This window comes from Macaca fascicularis, chromosome 12 (assembly GCF_037993035.2).
Source record: "Macaca fascicularis isolate 582-1 chromosome 12, T2T-MFA8v1.1".
NCBI lineage: Eukaryota > Metazoa > Chordata > Mammalia > Primates > Cercopithecidae > Macaca > Macaca fascicularis.
The window spans coordinates 6,755,690-6,777,918 of record NC_088386.1 but is presented as its reverse complement, the minus strand read 5'-3'; positions in this window follow the sequence as shown (position 1 = coordinate 6,777,918).

Sequence of the window (22,229 nt, the reverse complement as noted above, 5' to 3'; positions counted from 1 at the left end):
TATGATTCTTCAATTATCTAAAAAAAAAAAAAAAGCTTAAACAGTAATGAAAGAGTACCATATTTAGAAATACTTCATGATAAAACACAGATCATAAAGAGAAAAAATAAATGCATCAAAATGAGCATCACAAAACTGAAGAAGTTGTAATAAAGGTGTAAAGCTATGCATTCATTTTGTTGATTGTTTTCTTTATTGTGAAGAAACATTATAGTCTGATTTGATCCCATTTGTTTATCCCATTTGATTCCATTTATTTGATTCCATGTACTGATTTTTGCTTTTGTGGCCTGAGCCTTTGGTGTGATATCCAAAAGTCACTGGAAGGACAATGGTTAGCAGCATTTCCTCTATGTTCCCTTCTAAGATACTTTCTAGTTTGCATTTAGGTATTTTATTCATTTTGAGTTGATTTTTGTGTATAGTATAAGGAAAACCTCCACTTTTATTCTGTGTATGTGAAAATCCAGTTTTTTGAACTGTGTTTTTGAACACAGTTTGTTGAAATAACTACTGTTTCCTCATTGTGTCCTTTCAATGTCCTTGTCAAAAACTAGTTCACTGACAAATTCATGTTATTTCTAGGTTCTCTCTTTTGTTCCATGGCACCCTCACACCTGAAGACAGTTTGATGTGAACAGAATTCTAGATCAATCGTTATTTTTCATTAGCACTAGAATGATATTATTTCATTGTTAAAACATTCAAAATTTTTAAATATTTTGCTCTTACCCCAACATTATATATTCTATTGTTTCACTAGGAATTTTCACGTATGCACTGAGTTGTATTAAAGGACTTGGCATGCTTCTGCAATCCAAGGATTCGTGCCTTTGGTTCAACAGGAAACATTCTCTCAATTTGCTTCCCTTTTTGTTTGTTTGTTTTTTTGTTTTGTTTTGTTTTTGTTTTTTGAGATAGAGTCTTGCTCTGTTGCCCAGGCTGGAGTGCAGTGGTGCAGTCACGGCTCACTGCAGCCTTCACGTCCTGGGCCTCAGTGATTCTCCCACTCCAGCATCCTAACTGAAACTACCTATGTGCACCACCACGCCCAGCTGGTATTTACAATTTTTTGTAAAGATGAGGTCTCACAATGTTTCCCAGGCTGGTCTTGAACTCCTGGGCTCAAGTGATCCTCCCACCTTGGCCCCCTAAAGTGCTGGAATTACAAACGTGAGTCAGTGTACCTGATCCTCAATTCATTTCTAAGTCTCCTTCTGAGTATTTGTTGGATGCTATCATTTTATTATCTGTGTTTCCTCACTGCTTGTTTGTTGTTTTAAATCTCTATCTCTTATTCCTGCATTTCAAAAAGTTTTCCCACATGTTTTTGTAGTTCAGCTATGTCCTTTTGCTGTTAAACTTACCAATTACATTTTTAAATGAAGCTATTTTATTTCCTTTTATTAGATTACTAGTTAGTACATTTTAAGAGCTGTCCTGATTATTCCAATTTTATAGCATCTTTTTCTTATATTTTGATTTCTACTCCTACTTTTATACCTTTAATACTTTTGAACATATTTACTGTGTCTTTCAAATTATCTCATTCGCTGAGGCTCCTGGGACTGTTCATCTTGTGGTTGTCAGTTCTCTTCTGTTTGGTGTTCCCTCATGACATGGATAGTTTGAAAGTTTTCTTCGTGGGCTTAGTAAACTTGGGAATGACTTTTCTCTACAGATATTAATTTACCCTGGGTTTCTGGACATGTCTTAAGTGAGTGAGTTGCCCCAGGGTTTCCCTGCTCACTTTCGTGTTACAGTTTTAGTTTGGAGATGCGTAGCCACTGTGTGATGTGTAAATTCTGCCTGTGCATTCATAGGTTTAGGGCTCCCATCTCACAATAGATATTATTTTTTACTTGACATTTCCTCAGGCCTTCGGATGATGTGTTTTCAGTCTCTCTTTTAGCAAAAAGGTGCCGATTCCAAGAGTTTTCTTTATTCAGAGTTCTTAGTTTCAACTCAATACGGACCCAAGGCCATGTCTCTTGCCCACGGATGACATGAAAGCCCAGCCCTTGACTACTAAAGCCTATATTCTGGTAGGATATTACCCCTGAATACAGCATGATCAGCATATTGTAACAGGAAACAGAGACTTCCAAAGAGCTGCAAGCCTTCAATTTGTAGTTGGTATGAAAAGCAATAAAAAATTGTTCATCTTTGACTTCCACCCAAGAAGATGACTTAATAAAATGTGGAGACTTCCGAATCATGAATTCTCACCTGTGAATGAGGTTTTCTTTTTTGGCCCCATCATATATATTTCCTATAACATAATGTGATAGAAAATATCCGTTACAAAATTTTTAAGATTTTTTTTTTTTTTTCTGATTGAGACTGAATTTTGCCTAGTCATTTTGGAGATTCACATTTGCTGCTTAGCATTTTTTTTAAAACAATTAAATGCATCCAGTGTTCCACCGATATTCTTTCTCATTTCCTTGGAACTTTTTTGTGGTATTTTCACCCTAGCCTCAATTATGACTCATTTCCAGTTGTCTCCTCTTTAAAAGTAAAAGAACCTTACTGGATTTGGGAAATCGCCTGTTTTGATTTCTATTTGTTCTTCTCATGTTTTTAAAGAGGTGCCTGCCTTCTTACTTTTTTTTAACCAATCATCAGATTGTATAACCTAGAAATAAATAGAATAAATTTTAACATCAAGGTCATGGCATCAAGCTTTTGAGGATTATTTCAACAACTATGATATGGGTGATCGTGTAGGTAGAAAACGGTACAGATAATATTACATAGCCATTGCCTCTTTTTAGTTTATTAATTAAAAATATGTATGCATATATCAGCAGAGAATTATAATAATTAGTTGACAACAGCCAATAGCCATTGCCTGTGTAAAAAAAAAAAAAATAGAACTTACTGGCAGCTTTGAAAGAAAAGGGTATTTTCTCCTTTTACATTGGATAAAAATGGAGTCACTACATTACACTTCTGATGAATTACATTAATCTTAATAGATCATTTTCCCTTAAACCTGCAAGCTATTTTATAATGCTTTATGTTTAATTTTTAAAAAGAGATGCAGACTCTAAAATCTCTTTTCATTCCATTTGAGGAAACAGCTGCCAGAAAAGACATGAAGCCTTCAAGAGCCTACAGAGGTAGGGCCGATGAAAACTGCACTGTCCAGGGTGTTGCAAGAATGATGTGTGGGCAGGAGTTAAGCTTTCAACAGCATCATTGGAGGAAAAACCAACATTAACAGGCAAATAATTTTGTGTGGTAAATCAGATTTCCCGACATTAGGTAAGAGTTTTTACAAAATCAGAAATAGAAATAAAATTTTCAACCTAAGGCCCTAGCCTTTCCAACATTTGAGTTTCCTTTCCATTTCAGAGACACTATGATTTGCTGAGAGTAGTAACAAGGCAAAACCAACAGCAAAGTAGATGACACTGGGATTTGAGAAATGACACTGGCATAACCAGATTATTTATTCTTCCTGGCAACTCCATGCAATCACTAATAATACTTTCTTATACGGAGAGAAGAACAGAAACTCACAGATTAAATAACTTGCCTTAGATCACAAACGAGAAGTGAATTTAAATCGATCACGACACTTTTGGAAGACATTGGCCAATTATCTACATCAATGTCAGGACATTAAATATTTAGGAATTTTTTTTTCTGAAAACTTCTGGGAAAAGAAAGGATTATCTAGGGACTAGAAAATGTGTTTCAGGAAGGCATGGAAACATGTCACGTTCTCTGCTAGAAATACATTTTGCCATAGCAGAATTGTGTAAACAAGAGTGATTACTCCTTTTCCCACTCTGGGAAGCAGGCTATTTACTCTGGTAGTCAGAGGTGACCCACTAAGTTCAAGCACACATTTCTAATAATGTCAGAAAATTCAATACTACAGAAAGATAGCAGTTTTATTGGTAATGTTTGTACTCACGCTTCAGAATAAATTAAGCACTAATGTCATCAATAAACTGTAAGAAACATAGTTAATGATACAAACTTTTAGCGACTCTTCTCTAAGAAACAGATATGAACAAGTAATTCCACTTAAATATCTATGTTCAGGTCTTTTCCAAGCCCTTTTCTTCTGTAATTCATTTTGCTTCACTTTGGTCTCATAATGGTTGCCAATAAAATTGTTTTATTTTCTTGTATTAAGTCTCTTATTATGACTGGTTGAACCTTCTTGGATTCCGTGTGAACTTCTAAGGAAAGTTGTTTCTCGCAGTAAGATTCCCTGTAGATTTGGTTTAGCTTAATGTGACTATTTCTTCTCAGTGATGTCTTTTCTTGCTGCCACAGCAAAAGGGGGATTCTCTATACTCTTTTTGGTGCAAGGGCTTCCTATTCAGGTCAATTCTGAAAACAAATTCCATATGGGAAGGTACACGGAGAAAGAATATTTCCCTTGTTCTTGTGTATTAGCAGCACATACTCCTGTAGCCTCTCCCTTTTAATAGCAACTCTGTGAGTCACACTCCTATTTCAAGATAAGTCTGATGGGTAGTCTAAACTGCAGGTGCAAGGAAAGAACATCAGTCCCCCAAATTTTATGGCTTGAAGTCCAGTACGCAAAGCGATTAAATAGGGCTAACAAGCATTCAGAAGCAGTGTATAAAGGTTTTGCCCCTAGTTTTTCTGGAATGAAAGAGAAAAGACCCTCAGGGTTGACTTATTAAACTGAAACCTAGTAGAACCTCTGCTTCGTATAAGTGGAGGTATCTCATCATGCGTGTATGTGTCCCTGTGTGTGTGTAACAGAGAGTCCCTCTCATGAGTAGAATGGCTTAGTAATGACTCTCAATCCGCGAGTAGAGGAATGTAAGATGTCAGAATTGTATTCCTCCTTATGATGCCAAGATTGTTCTGGAACAGAGTGTATATGACTGTATTTTAACTCTGCCTCTCTCTAGGGTAATCTCAGTGAATCAAACTTATAATTGCTCTGAAATCAAAGAGAAAGAAGCTTACAAAAACTCACAATTTATCCCCCACCCATAGAGTGATTTAAGATAGTTTCTTGTGCCATCCTAAGTGCAAATTATTGCAGTTTACATTTTATTTATGGAAATATAAGTATGCTAGCAATTTTCTTTGCATAAAACAGATGTATTTTGAGGAAAATATATATTTCCCATGTACCCATTTATAGATATATGGTTTCTCTTGGGAGCTGAAAATATTTTCATTTTTTCTCTCAAATCCCTTTAGAGGTAATTATCTGCTTACAGTTATTATTTTCTTTTATGATGAAATAGAATCATATGATACAGGTTACTAACTCAGTTAAGGTACTTGAGTCTATGTTACTAACAAGTAGATTTTTCAGGCTTTACTGTTTTTCTTCTGATAAAACAATTTCTCAGAATTAAATGTTAGCATATTTCAGGACTGAAACTCTCTATGTCTATTTTTAATCAAAATTCACATTTTATTACCAAAAATGTGAATCTTATATAGACTTCTGTAAGTCATTTCAAATTCTTTACAATCTTTTGAGACATGACAAATTATGAGCATATGAATTTCACTATAAGATATTTCAATCATATATATATTATATATATATATATATATATGTATAGATGGATAGATGGTAGATAGGTATCTCCAAGTTGACTTGAAGAAGTCCATTCAGAACTAGAAATGACAGGAAAAGAAGAAAGGAAAGAGTGTCAACTTAGTGCTTTCATTTTTCCATTTGGAATTTCACCTTTTCCTTATTTGATACAAAGTATTGTGGACATTCTATTAGGATTGGCACACAGCAGCTTTGCTCCTCACTCCACACTGCAGACAGGGTTTCTCACCGGCTTCCAGCTGCTTGTCCAAAGACTAAACATGCTTGAGAACTAGTTTCTCCCTAAAGAGGGAGTGCATGGAGAGGGAGTGAATGGAGTCTCTTATGGTGGGGCAGAGAGTTGCCCTTCCAGAGACTCACACCCACCCCTAATTGTCCTTTGTTTTGGAAGGGCTCCAACTCTGAATTTCCCATTTACAATGTCAGTTGCTCAAGTTCTTTGCTGGCATTCTTCCTTCCTTGTTTTCCTTCAATATCCCCTGACCTTCGCTTATTTTCCTTCTTCCTTCTTCTTTTCTTTCTCCCTCCCCCCAAAAAAGATGTCTTGAGTGCTTTGCAAATAGCCAGTGAGATACACTACCCGCCTCTTTTGCTCTCCCCTCCAAGCCCCAAAGATACCCCTATTCAGCCAATCACATTGGATATCCAAAGATATGGAACAAAGTCTTCAATCATAGGAAACGTATCTTCTTTCATGATTGCAAAACTGCAGCAGCTGTTAACTCTTCTGAAAGAGGAGAGTGGGTGCTACCATTCTCAGGCTCCTTGGGGAAAGAAGAGCTAAATCAGTTAAGGATAAAATGATGCAAAGGCTTAAGATCCTGCAGGAACAGTGGGATTGCAGTACTTCTGTTTTTCTGTCCTTTATCTTAAGAAATATTCATTTTATTCTACAGAAATCTTTAGAAATGTCAGTTCTCCCCAGACCTGAATTATCCCTAATCTGTCATTCCATAGAGAGAGATCCTAAATAATGTGCTTTAGGAAATGACTCGCCAAACCAATCTGTGTGCTGAGGTCTTCACAAAACACTTCGTCTTCCTATCTACACTGAGCTTACACAGAAGATGAAATGCTTCATTTCTTTTTAGTGTTGGGTGTTTGGGAAATTGTCCCCTATTATTCTAAAAGGTGATCCACAGGTAATGAATGCAGCAGTTAAGTTGGTCCTAGGGAGTGGAATGAGTTCTTGTTTTTTGCGCACTACATAAGGCAAGTTTTATGTGGATTACGAAATTCCAGAAACCCAGAAGGGGAGCATAAATGCTGGCATTACCTTCTGATTTCAGCCATGTGAGACTGTCTCTATTGAACAAGATTGGACATGAACAAAGCCCGTCTATTCTCAGCTTGCCAGCTGCAGCTCAGCTTTTGGGTGAAATGAGGTATTTATTTGCTCTCTTCTTCTCTCCTTGTAGAGGCTCCTTTCATATGAATCATGCGTGTGAGACTCCTTGTACCATTTTAAATTCTGTCTGTCAGCTCCATTCTATCTACATCCGAGGGAATATTCAGTAGAAAGATCTAGGGTACAGTGTGGAGGGGAAAGTTTGAGATTGCATATAAACTCATCACTGGATTTCGAGACAAGCTAAGTCTCCACTGCTGTTAACAAACTTGTCTTAAAGGTAAGCAATCTCTTGTTCAGGAATTTGTCAACTGCTTCTCGGCCTTTTGGCTAAGATCACGTGTAGGAATTTATCTGCGGCAGAAATTTACATTGTAGTTTAAGTAATATTTCTTCATGGGCACATGAAGGGCCTACTTGTGATAAAATTCATAAGTCATAATAATTTGAAAGCTCTCCCTTTTCTCTGCCCACCCTAGACACCAATGCTTTTAAAACTCTCAATGCCCAGCAATTACATCAGAGGCTCTGAGGATGAAATCCAGGCATAAGTAGTTTTAAAGCTCCCTATGTGATTCCAATGGGCTATATATATATCAAATTTATGTAATCTATTTAATATACATAATATATACAATCTCTACATATATCTATAATGTAACATATACATATATGATAAATATAAAGTATATATTTAGATATATACTATACACTGCATATATGTTAGATATATAAATATACTTATACTTTGTATTTTTACCTTTTATATATTTATACATTATATATATATAAAAAACATATATATACACACACATACTTCATATATAAAACATTTAGAGACAGGATCTTGCTCTGTCACCCAGGCTGGAGTGCAGTGGCACAATCATATTTGCAACCTCGAACTCAGGCCTGGGCTCATGCAATTGTCCTGCTTCAACCTCCTACTCAGCTGGAACTACAGGCTTGCCCCAGCATGTCTAGCTAACTTTTAGGTTTTTTGTTTTGTTTTGTTTTGTTTTGTTTTGTTTTGTTTGCAGAGGAAGGGTCTTGCTATGTTACCCAGGCTGGTCTTGAACTCCTGGCCCCAAGGAGTCTCCTGGCCTCTGCCTCCCAATGTGTAGGGATTATAGATGCATGCCCAGTCAATTTGAGAAACACAGTGTTAAGAATTTCAGGCATTTCTGGTTACCTGTGGGTTGTATTGTGAGAGGAGACAGAAAATTTGCCCAAGGAGTAGAACTCACAATATTTCAACAAGCATCTACTCCATTTAGTAACATGTCAATATCTTTGCTTTGATAGGAGCTAACACCTTATTAAATTATCCACACTTTTAGAATCTTGCCCTTGTCCTTGCTTGACTGGAAACTGGACTTCGTAAGTACTGAGTACTAGTAAGGCTAATATTTCAGGTTACCAATATATGATTAGTGTGTCAATGGACATTTCTGTTGGAAAGTATGCTTGTGTCCCCTGTGCTAGACTTGACAAGTATGAAATTATCCCATAGAGGGAAAATACTCTTCCATAAACTCTTATCCAAGAAATGGCAAGTCTTAATAGTTCCTTGCTCTCTTCTTTAGAAGAAAATGTTCTCTAAGGTCGAAGTTTCTTGTGACTGCCTGACTTATCTTTTTCCTAGTAATGTTGGGGTAGATACTTCCAGTTTTGCCTGTGGAAGGAATATCAATTATTGTATTCTTGCTCATATAACATCATAGGGACTTTTCCTCCCATAATCGCCCTGAAAGAACCCATTATGACAGCTTCATGTACTTGATGAGCTGACCCAAGAGAAAAAAATCAGGCTACCTTTCCTGGGAATCAGAAACTGGGCAAGTGAGCAATGTATAATCAGTGACATGACAATGACCAAAATATTCATTTTTGTTAGAGTCCGTGACCATAAAAATCAAAACGCAAAACCCACTGAAGTTTAGAGAAGTGCACTGAGAATGGGGAAAGCATATATAAGCAGGAAACGCTGATCTTCACAGAAAAGTAAGAGAGTAAAGATGCTGTGCAGGGAAAAGTAGATGCAAGATGCAGTACACCCCAGTGAATGATGCAGATTGCATCCAGATCTGGAACCTTTCATTTATGTTGTTTGTGGCCATCCATGAGATTATGTATTGTGGCTCATCAACCATCTCCCTTACATGTTGACCGTGTTTTTGTGGCATTCTGTTTCCTGCAACTAAAAGGTATTGATTAAAAAAATCATCCTTCAATGCCTACTTTTCTATACACTGCTTTCTCTCCTCCTGCAGATGAGTGTGTTAATTTCCAAGGGCTGCTGTGACAAAGTGCCATGAACTTTGTGGCTTACAACAACAGAAATCTGTTCTCACAGTTTGGGAGTCTAGACATCCAAAACCATGTTTCAACAGAGCCATGCTCCCATGAAGGCCCTGGAGAGGAATCTTTCTTTGTCCTGCCTGGCTTCCAGTGGTTGCCAACACTCCTTGGCATTCCTTGACTAGTAGACGCATTACTCCATTCTCTGTCTCCAACTTTACTTGGTGCTCTCCCTAATGATTTGTGTGTGTGTGTGTGTGTTTATGTGTGTGTGTGTGTATGTGTTTTTTCTCTTCTTCTAAAGACACCAGCCATTGGATTAGGGCCCACCTTTATCCGACATGACTCCAGTTTAACTAGTTATATCTACAACAACTCTGTTTCTAAATAATGTCACATTCTGAGGCTTAGGGTGGACATGACTTTTGAGGGACACTCTTCAGCTCACTATAATGACACAATCTATAAAATTGTTCTTTCTTGAACCCAAGCAACATTCTGTTCCAAGAGGCCTTCTCACATGGTGTCTATATTGAAAAATGACATGATTCCAAGACGTGTTCATTTGTATCACTCTAGTAAGCTAGAGAGAAAGGCATTTGAGGGTGAAGATGAAACAGTGGTTAGTTTCTACTTGTACCCAAGAGCATAACATAGAACTACTAGATCCTGGATGTTAATGATCACAAAAATAAGATAAATTTTGTAAGACCTTTTAAGAGGTTGCAAATAGGTGAAACTACAGTCTGAGTCTGAAAGCATCTAGCAACTGCCATATATTTTCTTCAATGGAACAGAATTTAATCAGATGGTGTTGTACTGTGTAGGAACACCTTCCATCTCATTGTCTGTTTCTCCTGATATTCAAATTCTTCACTTGGATGTGTCATTGTTCATAGACCTTATTGGCCACAGAGGGCAAGGGGTAAATTTCTACTCTCTACTCTCAGTGTTTACACAACACGTTCTTGCTGTCACAAGCAAGATGCTGTATTCCATTGTTGGCAGCATCTAGCTGTTTCTGTGTGGATGACCTGCCAATTCTCCATCTACATAAATCTGAAGAATCATACAGACAGCTACAAGGTAATCTAGGCAGAACTAAATTTACCTTTTGTGCCCATTGCCTTGTATAATACCTATACCATTAAGCTCTGCTGGTATTTGGGTTATAATTTGGTGATAATATATTCTTCTTTGAGTATAGATCTTTTCTCATATACTCAATTAGACCATTTGTCATTTAAATGCCTTTCTGCTTCTTGTCAAACCCTGAGGTCTCATTATTAAACATTCGTTGACTTGCTGATTGACAGACAGAAAGAGGAAGACCCATAGATCACTAAACATGGGAACTTAATCAAGTTCTTCAAATATCCACAAATCCTTGCTCTATAAGGTGCCAAAAGCAATACTGAATAAATAGGACAGGATGGATGTGGATTCCAACCTCCTTTCTGCTGAACCATGTGACTTACAGCAAATCAATTAAAGTCTTGATTCAGTTGCTTTTTGTGGTAACATGTACCACAACAGAATTTAATGAAATATGATAAAATACAGTAACTTATCTACAAAAAACTGGTAATAGCTACCTGGTGTTAATGTATAATAAATAGGCAGTCGTTGAACTAGGCATATTTACCGAAAATATTTCACTTAATCCTCAAAGTAATCCTTAGGTTAGACGTTATTGTTACCATATTAAAGATGATAAAACTGGAATTTATGTAAGTTGAGCAGCTTATTTAAAGTTAATGAGGCAGTAACTGTGCATCAAGGATTTGAACATAGGTCTGGACTTCAAAACTTATTCTCCATTGGTTTGCGATGCTTCTTTACAGAGGCTAGGTTAGATGATCTCCTGAGGCCGTTTCTAGTCACAACATCTATTATACTCTTGCATGTTAGGTAGAACAGCAAAGAGGGTTGACTTTAGGTACATGCCTGGTAGAAGACTGCAATGAGCACAGCCTATTTTTATTACCACTGTCTTTCTCTGTGAACATGAACCACCTGGATACAGCATGTTCTTCAGTTTCTCTCCCTGTCCATCGTTTTTCTGCTGCTCTCCATAGCAGTTACATGTATTCTCTACCTTTTCTACCTGAATTTCCTCTACCTTGTACCTCATTTCCACACAGTACAAAAATAGCAGCTCTTCTTTAGTTGTTGGTTGGTGTCTACATTGTCCAGAAAAATTCAAGAAAACAGCACATTCTAAGCTGTGTCCTATGGGGGCCCTAACGCAAGAATGAGTCTGCATATTCAAAGTACAGTGAGAAGGTGTGTTTCTTGAGTGCAGTGAGCATTTCCCTCTAGTCCATTTGTCTTTAATGAGAGCTACTGTAGCTTAGGCCAGAAGGGGAGCCATCACCCTGGACCAGCAGAAGGAAATATTCCATGTGGGAGCTACTGTAGTATTGATAACTCCTCCAGCGTGGCTGCTTGCTCTCTGTTGGGCAAAGGGCAGTCCTGCATGCCCAGACCAGCTCAGGACCCCTCTCCCTGGGGCATCTCAATAACCCATAAAGCAAATTTGTTTTTAATTTACACAAGTGCCCTTTCATTGCATAGACTGTACACAAAAGCCATGAAATCGTACAAAGAATTGCCACAAAATGTCTTGCAGAAAGTTCCAAAGGGGAGAAGAAATAAACGAAAAGGCTGAAAGAAAAGAACAAGGCATTTCAGTGGACTTTAATAAGCTGACTTTTCTTCATTTCCCATCAGGTAACATTCACAACTGTCTTTGCATTTGGATAGCTGCTAATGGCTGTGAGTTTATCACAGGAAAAGGAACACATTCTCTGCAGCTGCGCAAGTCAAGAGAGTGCAGTTGATGACAGTAAGGGAGATGAATGCAAAGCCATGGGAAGCCTTGCCCCCGGGTGGAGCTCAGAACCTGGTAAATCACATTAAATGGAAAGCATAGAGGAAGTCCCCCAATTCCAATGAGAAAATCTGCTTTTCCCATCTCCCTGAATCTCTCCTATGTCTGCCTTTGTAGGAAGGTAATGATTAAAAAATATAGGATGATATTCAGGGAAACAAACCCCGGTGTGGTTCAGGTAAAGTTTACCCCTGAGGGAGTCATAGTTTTTCAGGTCTGAAAAAGCTGATGGAGTCCTAAGGGAGGGTTTATACTGTTGCGGTTGACAGTGGTAATTTGTTTTTGTTTTTATTTTCAATATGCTTTTTCCTGTTCAGAAGGTCATGCCTATATATACGGCTTATAAAGTAATATTAGGAAAACCCTGCCAGCCAGCCACCCAGGGGTAGAATTCACTCTTGGAAGAGGACTGGGGCGTCTCACGGAAAGTGACAATTATTTTTTGAACACTCATGATTTTAAAAAAATACTATGCTTCTTGAAGGAGCACTCACTTTCACTCTAATATTGCGGCCTGCTGGGGTCTGAGGCAACACAGGGATACAAAAGAGTAAAGCTAACATCTCAATAGGTTTATTCCAAAGAAGAGCTCTTCCAAGAAAAAGTGGATTTCAGTCCATGCCAGGGAGGGGGACCACAAATAATTGTTCAATGAGCATACTCATCGTCTTTGTCATGAAAATATCCTATATTTAACATTTTAGTTGTACACAATCAATCAATAAAATATGTTCCAGTTGCATTCCATAAATTCTCTTTCATTCATCCTTGAGCTATGCTCCCACTGCCCTAGTTTAGGGCTCAGACTGCAGAGACAACCAGGACTCTGTTTCTGCCTTCAAAGACTCATGATCTCAACGAACAAGCAGGACAAGCCCAGAGGTTTTGTGGGACTTCTTATATGTGGCTTCGTCTTGATGGTCACTGAGCTGCCCAAAGCAGATGGAGCAGGAGTCAGAGCAACCATGACCTCTGCCGCATGTGTCTATGCTGATTCACACTGTTACCAACTCCAGAGGATGGTCAGGGGGATGGGAAGGAGAAGCTTCCAATACTGTTGAGACCGTGGAAAATGTGAATGGGATGCTAGATGCAAGGCTGGAAGGCAAAAGAACACGTCCAGTGGAACTTTAGAACTGGGCCTGCAGTGGCTGAGGAGGAGACAGACGTGTCGATCGGATATCTAAACAGACACTCCCACACGGTAGAATCATTGGCAACTTCAACCACTCCTGGGGCTCCAACTGCACCCACACCAATTAAACCAGAATGTCCTGGGCCATCCTCAACACTCTCATGTGATTCCAGTGTGCAGCCACAACAAGCACCTGGGAACAAGAGGGCTGTAAGTGGCTGACGAGCCACACACCATGTGCTGCTCAGCTTCCGGAGTGCCTTGTTTCTGCCTTTTTTGCCTCAAGACCCAGAGATTTGGCCAGATTTTCCATCCTCCACAACATGCCTCTACCTATTTTAACTCAGGGATTCCTTTTTCCTTCCAACCCTGAATTGTTTCTTTGCTTTCTTTAAATACAAGGAACTTTTATTGACTCTTTTACTTATACAGACTTAGACTACAAGCAGTACTTCATGATGGCAACTGAACAAGTGTGAAGAACACCACATAAAGCATTAGAGTCCAGGAACCCAGTTCCAGTTGCTAGACCAAATGTTTTCCATGCTGATTTCACTGAATCCCCACAACTATCCTGTGGAGTAGAAAAGTATTCATTCCTTCCTACAGATGAAGCAACGGAAGCTTAGAAAAGCTCAGTATCTCAGCAAAGATCATTTAGCAAGTTTGTGATAAAGATTGGGCATGAGTCCGTCTGTGTGATTAAGTCCCCTGACCAGCATGGCATGGTCATATGGTAATGTAAGATGGGAACTGGGAGCCTTCATCAGCTGTTGCTGGGCACTGTTTTCATTTTGATGTTGAAGTTCAGTCCCCAACCCAACATAAATCTCTTTCACCAATCCTAGGAAGTCCATGTGGTCCTTTTCCACCAGGGTCAGGTACCAGGTGCCTCTGACTCTGAATCCAGGCAGAGCAGGACTAGTATGAGCTAGTATGGGTTGGAGTCAGAGTCCTCCATTATTAAACGGTGTGACCTTCAGTGGGCTATTTTTTTTACCTCTCTGAGCTTCAGTGTGCTCCCTATACATGGAGAAAATGTTTTGCACTTTCATTAATGAAAACCAAGAAAAAAAAAGCATAGAAAACACCTATTAAAATGCAATTGCATAACGTATTTCTAATAAATGATGGCAGGTAGGGGAAGTCGATGCTTTGCATTTCTGAGGTTCCCTGACTCCCACCCAGGACACTTCAGACTCAGACCTCTGTGTCCTGCCCGGGCTGCTGCTGTGCAGCCTTCCTCCCACGAGACAGATACATTCATAAGCCTCAGCACCGGCCCCAGGAGGGGACTAGTCCCTACAGCCCTTGCTCCGTTCTGGGAGCCCAGCCCTGTTCTGTTTTGTTTTCCACACTGGCCACTGTGGCTGCACCTGGCGTTCCTTCACCCTGCATCTCTCCATCCAGGCCTCCTTTGCTGCTGCCTAACCTGCCCTTAAAAGCAGGTGACCAAGTATATAAGATTGTACCCTTACCCAGAATTGAACAGAGGGGGTGTGACCAGGGTATTTACCTGTGTAGTACCCTTTCACTCTACCATGTAGCAGATGCAACAGATGTAGCTGCTGAAGAATGACCGGGAGCTGTGTTATCATCACTTGGGATAAACATTCACAAGACTTCCTGTGATGGTGCTTCTGGAGGTGGGCTGTGGCCATGCTGGCAGCACGCCCCTGGAAGACACAACCCAACGTTCACACGAGAAGATGCCTTTCTTCCAAGCAGAAGTTTAAGGCCCTGTCTCCCACCCAGTAATCATTAGAAAAACCCCAACCCAATCTTTCTCTGATATCTCAAGTCACTGTCAGACTATCTTGGGAAGCACATGTGTTAGAATGTTATGTGTGTTAATGTAATCACATCACTTCTACAGATTGGGAACTACATATGGCTATCCCCTGCTCACAGCCTTGCTCAAGAAAACGAGTGCGTGACAGCATTTGCATTCTCCTTTGGGTTTTCCCTCAGCCTAGTTTCCGGACCTTGGAGTTTGTGTGTCATCATTGTAGAACACGGCCATCCTCCCTTCCTGCACTCTATAGCCCCATACCTCCAGATTAGAGAGAAGGTAGCTGGCAGGGTCTTAACAGGCCGTGAACAAATGATAGAGGAGGGAGAGCACTTTGGCAGAGGATTCTGGGGACCTGGCACAAACAGAAAAAAGACTGCACAATACAAAGTCATCAGTGGAAAGAACCGAATGACCCAACCACTAGTGTCTCCCTTAAACTCTGTTAATAATGGAAGCTAATAACAGGCTTCTGCAAATCTTTTCTTCTTGCTGGTTAAGGGTGTATATATTTTATGAATTTCATGTTTTAATTAATGATTTTATGTTCTCTATATTACCTTGGCTTATAAATTCAAATGGGCTCTTAGAGGTTCTTCAGGCAGAAAATGCCTTCCCTAAATGTAAGATTGTTATTAATCTTGATAATTAATATTTAATTTTAAAGTGAATAATTAACCCCATTCTAATTCCACCTTTTTATGGTCTTTCTGGAACTCTCTCTTTCATGTACAACCCACAGTGCCTCACTTTTCAAACTGAGACTGTCTTTTGCTTTGAAATGTCAAGAGTTATGTCATGTTTGCATTCAGTCTTTGTCTCAGTAAAGGCTCTTGTTAGCAATTAAAACATGCAGATTGGGGCTGGTATGAGAAAAAGTGAAAATTATTGAAAGGATGTCAGGGAGTGAAGGAATAGTTGTGAAGCATGGAAGACCTGAGTTGTAAATGGAAAGGAGCCAAGAGCAGACACAGGACAGATCACCACCATACCATGTCCCTTATCACCAGATGCAGGTCACCACAGAAGGTACAACCAAGGCTCTGCACTTGGCATGAGGCAGCTGCGAACCTTGGGGACTAGATGTGCAGCCATCATCTTTAGCCACTGGAGAGAACCCTCAACTATAATTGCTCTGACATGTCATGAGCTCCTGGCCTGATGCACCTATCTGTCTCATTGAGCCTCAGTCACCTGGCCATGTCCTGAGGAAAGGGAAGCTGAAAGAAATGTTTCTGGACCATTCAGACCTATCAGGATTACATCCCAAACTGACAATCATTTCATCTGTTGATAATCAAAAACTTAAAAAATCCCAGGACAGTTCCTTCCCATGGCATCTTCACCAAGTAGTAGAATAGCACAGCCTTATTGCCTGTACTGCAGTATCTTTGAAATTAGTCCCACTTCAGGTTGGAAAGGACAAATTCTTTCTGCCTATGAGAAATTTACATTCTCTTCTTCTGCTTTGGCAACACTAGGTGTGTAATAATCTCCCAGAGTTTGCCTTACTTTGCATGTGGTGAAGAGTCTGGGCTTTAAAGACCAACTGCCTGGCTTCAGATCTGCTTGTCTCTCATCAACTGTGTTAGCCTCAATCACTTTTTGCCACACATTTCTCTTCTGAAAATGAAGCTAAAGACTGTACCTACCTCAAATAACATTTGTGAGAATTAAATATATTAATAGCATGCTACTCAGAGGGTGATCTGTGGATGGGACCAGCTATATAGTTGGCAGGGCCCAGTTCGAAAAGGGAAATGAAGGAATCCTTGCTCAGAGGTCATCGGGAATTTCAAAATGATGACAGCTGAGCAGGTCACCAAGCCTGGGTCCCATAGGAGCATAGCACCCTGTGCAGCCTCACACATCACGTGTCCATGAGCTTCTCCGCCTGTGGAGCATTGTTAGTTACTAGTCTAGAAACAGTGCAGACACTGAGAGAAAATATTTGAAGATTTTATAGTAATTTGACATTATCGTGACATCGAAGTGTGCAGTAAGCGGATGGGTCTAGTTGAATAGGTTTCAGATTGGTTTGGATGTTGTCAAGCTGATGCATTAAGTTGCATGGGACGCAAGCTTTGCATTAGTAATGCAATTGGATTATTATCCAACTGCAACAGATTAAAAGTAAGAAAAACATGGTTCTTTATGATAGATAGTGTGAGAAACACGAAGCTGATAAATATGATATGCTTATCTGACATGTAATTATATGTTCAATAGATGTTAGCTGTTATCTGTGATTGTTTTTTACTGTAAGTAAAAAACTAAGTTCTGTAAGTTCTATTGTTCTTCTCTGCATGTGTGTGTGTCTCTGTGTGTGTTTGTGATTGCATGTGTATCTGTATATTTGTGTTTCTTTTGTCTGTGTGTATCTGTTTATGATTGTGTATGTGAGTCTCTGTGTGTGTGTTTGTGTGTATCTGTGTGTACCCGTGTGTGTGTGTGTGTGTACGTGTGTGTTTAGGCATAAGATCTGCTTTATCAGAATTTTTGTTTCTTTTTTCAGCCTTTTTTTCTCTAATTCTAATAATTTATGACTGTCCACTTCCTATTCAAAGCCTTCCTGTCCTTCACCATGTAACTGGGTTAGTTTCCCCTGCATCTGTGTTCATGTGGGGCAGTTTGTAGTTTTGCTTTGTTATATTGTATAGTTAGGACATACTCATCTTTTGAAGTCTCTCTTCATGAAAGATTGTGATGTCACTGAGTGCAAAGATCACATCCGATTCACTTTTGAATGTCTAACTTTTCCCACTAGATTAGGCCTATGGTATTCCTAAATAATTGTTGGAGGAAAGGAAAGGAAGAAAAGAAACACAGAAGGAAATAAGGAAATAGAAAGAATGTGTGACACTAACAGAAGGACTTAGTCACTTGACCAAGAATTTGGGGCTTGTCATTGTGCCCCTGGAATTCCTCTGATCAACCACAACTTCTCTAGCTCTTTTTTCATTCTTAAGGACGGCACAAACCCCAGGGTTGTTGAGATTGTGCCTTCCCATGAACCTCTCTCAGGGCTCCTGCCTTTCACTGTATTTATCTCCTCTTTCTGAAATGCCTATTTTCCTAAATGCTCTCTTTTGTCTGCAGAAGGAACTTGAGTTTGGAGACAGCATATTTAAGTTGTTTTGAGCCTTGAAATAATTTTAGGCAATGTGTCTCATGTGAGTGTTCGGGTAAAAGAATTAACACTGACGTATATCCATTGGTCACAGTCAGAGCACCCGGCCCAGACACTGCCCTAGGTATCTCTTGCTCTGGCTGAATTTGATCCATAACCTTTCGTTGTACTATGTAGAGGATGCAACAAATTTAATTGCTGAATGATGACCAGGAGCTGTGTCATCCTCACTCAGAACAAATATTCACAAGGCTCCCTGTGATGGGAGCCTCTGGAGCTGGGCCATGGCCATTCTGGAAGCATGTCACTGGAAGACACAACTTAATGTTCACACAAGAACAGGCCTTTCTTCCAAGCAAAGGAGATCACAGAAGTTTAAAGACCTGTCTCCATAGTCCTGGAGACAGTGGAAGAGTCAGGTAAGCATTCTATCTTCCAATGTCCTACAACACGCAGGCTTTCCATGAAACTGCATTGAACAACCTCACAAATCCGATGGTGAAGAAATAATTTATAAAATAATAGAAATGTTAGAAATAAGAACCAAATACATTAACTTAGGGAAAATGAAAACAAATGTATTTTACTTCAGCGGAAAGTAAGTTTGTGAAATTTGTAAATAAATAAATATAGCAGTGACCATTTATCCATTTATTCAGCATATGCAACATGTCAGTCTCTGTCTCTCTCTCTCTCTCTATATATATACATACATACACAGATATATACACACACACACACATATATATATATGGCTATTAATCCTTTACTTGAACTACTGTTGGAGAATATTTAATATATATTTAAATATATTATATTAGTAGTTCAAGTGGAAGATCAATAACATTAATTTAATATTGAGGAAATAAAATTCTGAGTAATTACAGCTTTTATAGATGGTATGTTCACAGTCAAAATTCAAATTCTTTTTTTTTTTCTTGCTTTAAATTCAATGGCCTTAGACTCTCCTCTAGACTATGCTGCTTTGCTAACTAACCTGTGTCTGACATCTAGCATGATCTCAGTAACTGTTTGCTGATTTGCTGACTGGTAATTTTTCTATAAAGGTAATGCATAATTAGCATCCAACCAAAGACAAAAGTAATACGATGGAAACCCAAACATTGTAGATCCTGCATTCTAAGGGACAGGATAGATTTGCAACAGCAACAGAAGCTCTTTTTCATGTTGTGTTCATTTCATTTTAACAGAATATTTGGGATTAGTTGATTAAAACAAAACAAAATAAACAACAAAAAACCTTCAAGTTACAACCCCAAATGTATAAAATGCAAGTAAAACGAGGAGGTGATTACTCATGTTGCACAGTTGAGCATTAACAGAGAAAAGAGAATTATCCAACTTACTTTGGGTAAGTGGTGGGGTACATTTTACCTGGGTAAAGGATGGGATTGGGTTAAGGGATTATAGTCTCTCCTAAGACAGAGAGGGTTAAAGACCCCTCTTAATAAAAGGAAAAAATGCTTGACCAAACTTGCGAATGGGATACAGAATGAAATGAGAGAGATGAGAGAAGGCTGCTACCCTGCTTGTTGTCCTTATCAGGACAACCACTGCAGAATTGAGGAGTAATTTTTTCCTTTCAAATACCATAGGAAGGGGACAGCCTTCCATCCACAGTCATGGTGTCAGCTGCTGATGGGAGGGGGCCTGATGAGGAGGCTGTCTCAGGAGCCTAGCGTCTGAGCCCGGCCTTTCTGTGATCCAGGTGGCAGGATTTGGACAGGTCTTTGCCATCTCTGGCTTGCACTTCTCTCATCTATAGAAAAGGGGGCTGTAGCTTCAAATCCCATTTTTTTTCTGGACTTGAAATCCTTTATAGAAGACTGTTCTCTGTGCCCTGGTGTCAGAGGCATTTAAACCAGAGTGATTCCATCTTGAATAGGGCCTGGGTAAAATAAGTCTGAGACCCAGTGGGCTGCATTCCTAGTAAGTTAGGCGTTCTTAGTCACAGGATGACTAAGGAGGTTGGCACAAGATACAGGTCATAAAAACCTTGCTGATCAAACAGATTGTGGAGAAGAAGTCAGCCAAAACCGTCCAAAACCAACATGGCGATGAAAATGACCTCTGGTGGTGCTCACTGCTCGTTATACACTAATTATAATGCATTTGCATGCTAAAAGACACACCCACCAGCACTACGACAATTTATAAATGCCACAGCAAGGTTAAGAAGTTATCCTATACAGCCTAAGATGGGGAGGAACCCTTAGTTCTGGGAATTGCCCACCCCTTACCCAAAACACTCTGGAATAATCCACACCTTATTTAGCATATAATCAAGAAACAAGTGTAAGTATACTTAGTTGAGCAGTCCATGCCACTGCTCTGCTTTGGAGTAGTCATTCTTTTGTTTCTTTACGTTCTTAATAAACTTTATTTCGCTTTAGTCTGTAGACTAGCCCTGAATTCTTTCTTGCATGAGGTCCAAGAACCCTCTGCTGGGGTTTGGACTGGCACCACTTTCCAGTAACATCTTCCTGGCAACCATGAAGGGACTATTCTGAGGAAATCCCCAGCCCAAAGGAAATAGAATGCAGCACCAATTGGCCAGCTTTGGGTAAGTGTCGGGGCACATTTTACCCAGGGAAAGGGTGAGATTGGGTTACAGGCCCAATTTAAGAGGATTACAGTCTCACCTAAGACAGAGAGAGTTAAAGGCCTCTCTTTCTTTCTTTCTTTCTTTTTTTTTTTTTTGAGACAGAGTCTCACTCTGTCACCCAGGCTGGAGTGCAATGGCACAATCTCGGCTCCCTGCAACCTCCCGCTCCCGGGTTTAAGCAACAAGTGATTCTCCTGCCTCAGCCTCCTGAGTAGCTGGGACTACAGGCATTTGCTACCACACCTGGCTAATTTTTGTATTTTTCGTAGAGATGGGGTTTCACATGTTGGACAGGCTGGTCTCGAACTCCTGACCTTGTAATCTGCCTGCCTCAGCCTCCCAAAGTGCAGGGATTATTGAGCCACCACACCTGACCAAGGCACTTCTTAATAAAAGGCAAGAACGCTTGACCAAACTTGGGTTAAAGGCCCAACTTAAGAAGTTAGTGTCCTTCGTAAGATTTAGAGGGCGAGAGACCTCTCTTAGTAAAGTCTCTTTTGGTTAAAAATGGATTTTGCACTTGGGATGTTAACCACTATTCTCTTTGGATTGATCTGCCTTGCACTCTTTGCTGATGGCTGTCGGGGACAGGATTAGGCATGTGCATAATCATGGGACATGGGGAGCTTTCTTCCTTCCTAAAGCGAGAGACTTGAGAGCTGATGGGACTGCTGGAAAAGTTTCCTTTGCAACTGACAAACGGCTGCCTGAACGTATGATTCAGTGTTGCTGCAATAGGTGGGACTTTCTCTTGCCTCCCTGAGCTTTTTGCCTTCCCCACCCTGCAGCAAGCAATGCTTTTCTCTCTCTCTCTCTCTCTATTTCCCTTTTCTATCTTTTCTGTTTCTCAGGGCCACCAGCTTGCCCAGAGTCCACATGTTGGAACTCCTGGTCAGAGGTCATTCCAACCCACTGTGAATGAGTTAAAGATGACCAGGCCCATCCTGGGGCAAGTTTGGGACTTGCTAGTTCGATATTGGCTGCTAAGTGAAGTGACTAATGTCTATGTTTTGTCAAATCACATGTATTTTGCTCTGACCATAATGGAAAATGTTAATTTGGTTACCCCGTGCAACCTCTTGAGTGGTGTCTTGCAAAACTGAGACGCTTTTGCCTATGGCTTTATGAAATGGAAAAAGGTAATTTTCCTTTGTAATGTGGCTTGGCCCCCAGGGGTTCAGTGCAGTAAGCAGGGTCACTAGGACTGCTCAGGACAAGGGAGTCTAGAAACCTCACATGCTGGCCAAAGGGTAAGAATTTCTTACCAGTCAGGCTTCTGACCTCTCTCTCTCTATATATATGCAAACTGGTTGAACGAATGGTAAAAATCACTGTATATTTTCTCTGTAAAGTTTTGATTAATGGGAAAAAGGATTTGTGAGGCTACTCTTTTTTTTTTTTTTTTTTTGAGACGGAGTCTCGCTCTGTCGCC